Source organism: Austrofundulus limnaeus, unplaced genomic scaffold, assembly GCF_001266775.1.
Source record: "Austrofundulus limnaeus strain Quisiro unplaced genomic scaffold, Austrofundulus_limnaeus-1.0 Scaffold552, whole genome shotgun sequence".
Lineage (NCBI taxonomy): Eukaryota > Metazoa > Chordata > Actinopteri > Cyprinodontiformes > Rivulidae > Austrofundulus > Austrofundulus limnaeus.
In genome coordinates, this window is record NW_013952954.1 from 92,672 (window position 1) to 98,283 (window position 5,612).

Below are 5,612 nucleotides of genomic sequence, written 5' to 3' on the forward strand. Positions count from 1 at the left end.
GATAAGCTGGCATTAGCATTGGAGAGTCTAGAGACTAGCATGGATAAACTGGTTTTAGTATTGGGAGGCTAGCAACTAGCGTGGATAAGTTGGCATTAGTATTGGGAGGCTAGCAACTAGCATGGATAAGCTGGCATTAGCATCGGAGAGGCTAGAGACTAGCATGTATAAGCTGACGTTAGTATTCAAGAGGCTAGCAACTATCATGGATAAAGTGGCATTAGCATCAGAGAGGCTAGCGACTAGCATAGATAAGCTGGCCTAAGCACCAGAGAGGCTAGCGACTAGCATAGATAAGCTGATGTTAGCATTGGAGAGCCTAGCGACCATCATAGATAAGCTGGCATTAGCATTGGGGAGGCTATTTTCCATCATGAGAAAAGCCAGAAATATCAACTTGGGTCTTTTTACAGTTTTTTCTCAGGGTATTAAATTGTGCTTTGTTATATTGAATTATTATTTATAATGTCATATGTACAGAAATAAAAAACAGCCGTCGACCAACAGACCAGGTCAAACGCAGCTGCTAACTCAGACTAAAGCTGTCAGCTTCATAATTAAACCTTTTTATTCCTTGTTTTATTTATGTATGAAAACAGAACTGTTGCAGATCTGGATCACTGTCAGAACGAGCCGAGTCAGCAGCAGATGTAATGAGGAGGGAAATTTCTCAAATACCAAGCTCTTGGCAGAAATGTGTGCCCTGCAGAACAAAGGAGAGCTGTTCCACGCTCACTGAGCTCCGCTGACGTCCAGCAGCTTGTCATGAAGAAGTCATCACAGGTCTGCAGCCTGATCTTTCATCTCTGCGTGCCGTCCGTTTCATTAGTGTTTCACGCTGCTCTGGACCCACTCCAGTGTTTGGGAGACTCCATCTGTCTCAACAGAGCTGCTGCAGGGCGACGGGCGTGAGCCGGGCCGACGTGGAGCCGTTAGATAACACGTTCCCAAAAATAAAGACTTTATCTGAAGAGAGAGCAGGGCAGCAACACGGCTGCAGCTCCACGTAAAACACGCCTTCATGTGGAGGGAAAACACTGTCAGGAAAATAAAAAGGCTTTTATCAGCTGCCAGGGTCACACATCAGGCCTTATAACGTCCGGCCCGGCCCGGACCGGACCAGCTCCGGTTGCAGTTAGTGGGTGAAATGAAGGAGACAGGATGACGTGGCCCCAGACCGGACCGGACCGAACGGGAACAAGGAGACCACAGCGACCCAACAGAAGCGTTAATGGATAACTGGAGAACAAACACTTCCTGCTTCACTCGGAACGAATCGCTCACCGCCTTCCACGGTCGCAGCTAAAATCATCAAATCACAACCATATTTTAGCTGTTTTGGTGAAATCTTGAGGAAAACAAAGGCTGTGTCCAAAATGACAGGCCAGGTCCTCCGGAGGACCCAGACTCCCCGGTCTCGGCGGGCCGGGCCCTTGGTAGACCGGGAAGACCGGAAAAAAAGAGGCTGTGAATTTGGACGGTCTAGCCTCCCCTCCTTACCCCGGCGTACGTCTTGTCACCTAGCAACTGTGACGACGCTAAACAAGCAAACTTAAATCGAAACTAGAAAAATATCAATACATTAGCATTATTAATATCACAAAACTATAAAATTAACTTAAAAGTATCATTTGAAGAACTAATTGACCCGCTGTAGGTTCATGTTTATTTCGCGTTTTTTTATGACGAAAAAATAATATGTAAAAACATGTCCATACAAATGATAAAAGTATTAGAATTACAACTGCTAATTTTTTTAAATTTTTATATCACCATATTTTTAGTTAAAACGTATTCTTTTCTCTCTCTTCGTCCGCCATTACTAGCTTAAAAAAATCTCTGGTCGGGCCGCAATGCATTATGGGATATGCTGGGCCGGGAAGGATCCATCAGACCAGTCCTTTGATTCGGGCCAAAGGAAGGACGTATTTGTCGGCCGCATCGGAGGAGTCTTCGGTTTTGGACGTCCTTCGTCGCGGCGCTGTGACGTATGAGGCCGACGAATTCGACCTTCYGAGGACCCGGCCTGTTGTTTTGGACACACCCAAATATTTGCAAACTCAAAAAAAAAAAAATGATGAAATACTGCAGGATCAGAGTGTGTCGAGGATGACTATCAGCTAAAATATACAATTTTAGCTCGTCGTCAGATTAACTCCAAATATTAACTGGTTGATTTTTACACAACATTTGCTTTTTAGCTTTTTGTGATTTTGCTCGTTTTTGCATTTAGCTACAATTTTGCTAATTGTTATTTTTTTAGCTATGGTTTAGCCAATTTTACCCTTTAGCTATGGCGTTGCAAATTTTAGCTATTAGCTATGATTTAGCAAATGTGAGTTTTTAGCAATAATTTTGTAACTTTTGGCTTCAATTTGACTAATTTTGTTTTTGCTAATTGTGATTTTTAGCTGTTGTTTGGCTAATTGTAGCTTTCAACTACAGTTTGCTAATGGTAGCTTTTAGTTGCAAATTTCAGCTATTAGATTTGATTTAGCTAATTTCAGCTTTAAGCAAAAGATTTGCAGCTTTTGGCTTCAATTTGACAAATTTTTGTTTTCGCTACAATTTTGCCAATTGTTATTTTTTAGCGATGGTTTAGCTAATTATAGCTATTAGCTGTGGTGTTGCAAATTGTTATTAGCTATGTTTTAGCTCATTTTTGCTTTTAGCAATAATTTAGAAATTTCTGGCTTCAATTTGACAAATATTTGTTTTTAGCTTTTGCTAACTGTTTCTTTCAGCTATGGATTTGTTAATTGTAGCTTTCAGTTATGATTTACCTAAATTTAGCTTTTAGCTATGGTGTTGCAAATTTGAGTTTTAATATGATTTTCACATTTTTATGTTTAAGCTAAAATTTAGCAAATTTTTACTTTTAGCTACTGTTTTGCTATAGTTGGACAGCTTAGCAGTTAGCAATTAAAATTTTAGCTGCCAGCTGTTATTTTGCATTTTTTTGTTTTTAGCCCCTGTTGCTAATTGTAGCTTTTAGCTAAAATTTCTAATTTTAACTTCCATTAATGGTTTTGATTAATGTTTGATTTTAGCTCCTATTTTGCTAATTGTAGCTTCTTGATAGGGCTTTGGTAGTTTTAGGTTTTAGTTTTAGCTTTCAGCAAAGATTTTGCTGTTTTTCCTTCTTGCTAATGTGTTGCTTTTAGCTTATGTTCTGTTTGTTTTAACAGAAATGATTTATTCTTCAACAAGTTTCATCTGTTTTATGTTTTTTGCAGTAAATGCAGATTTCTGTGTTTGACATTAAAAACAGAAACGCACTCTGCGCCGCGCATGCGCAGAAGGAGAGAATGTCTCATTTTTCTGAGTATAAACTTCAGTCCGAGGTCAGGATGAGGTTTCAGGAACATGATGAGAAGAAGAGGCAGCAGCTGCTCTCCGGGTCACAAACAGTTCAAATAGAAACAAACTGGATCCAGAGAAAGGTTTGTATCTGATCAGCTGCTGCAGAGACCAGACCCGGGAGACGCGCGGACTGAGTCCCGCACGTGTGCGCGCAGAGCGGAGGACAGAGGGAGACAGAGAGCGGAGCAGGACTCTCTGAGTCCGAGTCTGGACCCTCTGCGCTCCGCAGCGCTCAGTGGAGCTGGGACCAGATGAACCGGCTCCGGGTGCGCTTCTGTGCGGACCCGCGCGGATCTGGAGACTAATCCGGAGTCTGGAGTCCAGTTCCGGAGTCTGGAGTCCAGGATCCTGCTGAAGGTGAGCTGATTGTTTTTCTTTTTACTGAACTCTGTGAACCTGTTCAGAGTGTTTAAACATTTTTACAAGTCTTCTGGTCTCATTTCCTCTCCTGGTTCTGTGGGTTCTCCTGGTTCTGTGGGTTCTCCTGGTTCTGTTGCAGAGGTCAGACCGGGTCCTGAGGACCTGCAGATCCGGGTCTATCAGCTCAGCTGCAGACAATTAATAAATGATGAGAGTGAAGAATGAAAAGTGCTGCAGCTCAGTGTTTGGTTTCCTGTCAGCCACACTGTGTGTGTGTGTGTGTGTGGGGGGGGGGGTCCACTTCATGGTTCTGTCAGGTGGAGCTGGCGTTCAGCTGGTGTTCAACTGGTGTTTGGCTGGTGTTCAGCTGGTGTTCAGCTGGTGTTCAGCTAGTGTTCAGCTGGTGTTCAACTGGTGTTCGGCTGGTGTTCAGCTGGTGTTCAGCTAGTGTTCAGCTTGTGTTTGGCTGGTGTTCGGTTGGCATTCGGTTGGCGTTCGGCTGGTGTTCAACTGGTGTTCGGTTGGCGTTCAGCTGGTGTTCAGCTGGTGTTCAGCTAGTGTTCAGCTGGTGTTCGGCATGTGTTTGACTGGTGTTCGGTTGGCGTTCGGTTGGCGTTCGGCTGGTGTTCAACTGGTGTTCGGTTGGCGTTCAGCTGGTGTTCAGCTGGTGTTCAGCTGGTGTTCGGCATGTGTTTGGCTGGTGTTCGGTTGGCGTTCAGCTGGTGTTCAGCTGGTGTTCAGCTGGTGTTCGGCATGTGTTTGGCTGGTGTTCGGTTGGCGTTCAGCTGGTGTTCAGCTGGTGTTCAGCTGGTGTTCGGCATGTGTTTGGCTGGTGTTCGGTTGGCGTTCAGCTGGTGTTCGGCTGGTGTTCAACTGGTGTTCAACTGGTGTTCAGCTGGTGTTCGGCTGGTGTTTAACTGGTGTTCAACTGGTGTTCGGCTGGTGTTCAGCTGGTGTTCAGCTAGTGTTCAGCTAGTGTTCAGCTAGTGTTCAGCTAGTGTTCAGCTAGTGTTCAGCTAGTGTTCAGCTAGTGTTCGGCATTTGTTTGGCTGGTGTTCGGTTGGCGTTCGGCTGGTGTTCAACTGGTGTTCAACTGGTGTTCAACTGGTGTTCAGCTAGTGTTCGGCTGGTGTTCGGTTGGCGTTTGGCTGGTGTTCAACTGGTGTTCAGCATGTGTTTGACTGGTGTTCTGTTGGCGTTCGGCCGGTGTTCGGCTTGTGTTCAGTTGGCATTCGGCTGGCGTTCGGCTGGTGTTCAGCTGGTGTTCGGCTGGTGTTCGGTTGGCATTTGGCTGGCGATCGGCTGGTGTTCAGTTGGCATTCGGCTGGTGTTCGGCTGGTGTTCAGCTGGTGTTCAGCTGGTGTTCGGCATGTGTTTGACTGGTGTTCGGTTGGCGTTTGGCTGGTGTTCGGCTGGTGTTCAGTTGGCATTCGGCTGGCGTTCGGTTGGCGTTCGGCTGGTGTTCGGCTGGTGTTCGGTTGGCATTTGGCTGATAAGATGGGTGAACATTTGGAGTTTGGGGTAACACTGCAGCAGAAGCTTTTCTGAACAGTTTGTTCTTTTCTCAGAAACTCATTCATTGATTTTTCCCTCTCTTCAGAGGAAATGTGTGTGTTTGTTTGTGTGTTTGTTTGTTTGTTTGTGTGTTTGTTTGTTTGTTTGTGTGTTTGTTTGTTTGTTTGTTTGTTTGTGTGTTTGTTTGTTTGTTTGTTTGTTAGAGTGTTTGTTTGTTTGTTTGTTTGAAGGAGATAAACTTTATTTTGCAGACAGATCAGTTTATTTGAGTCTGATGATGAAGAACAGCCTGAAACATCGCCTGCTTCAGTTGTTTATTTTCAGATTCTTCCATCCGTCTGTACCCACTTCTTCCTTTCTGAGTCGGGGAGGGG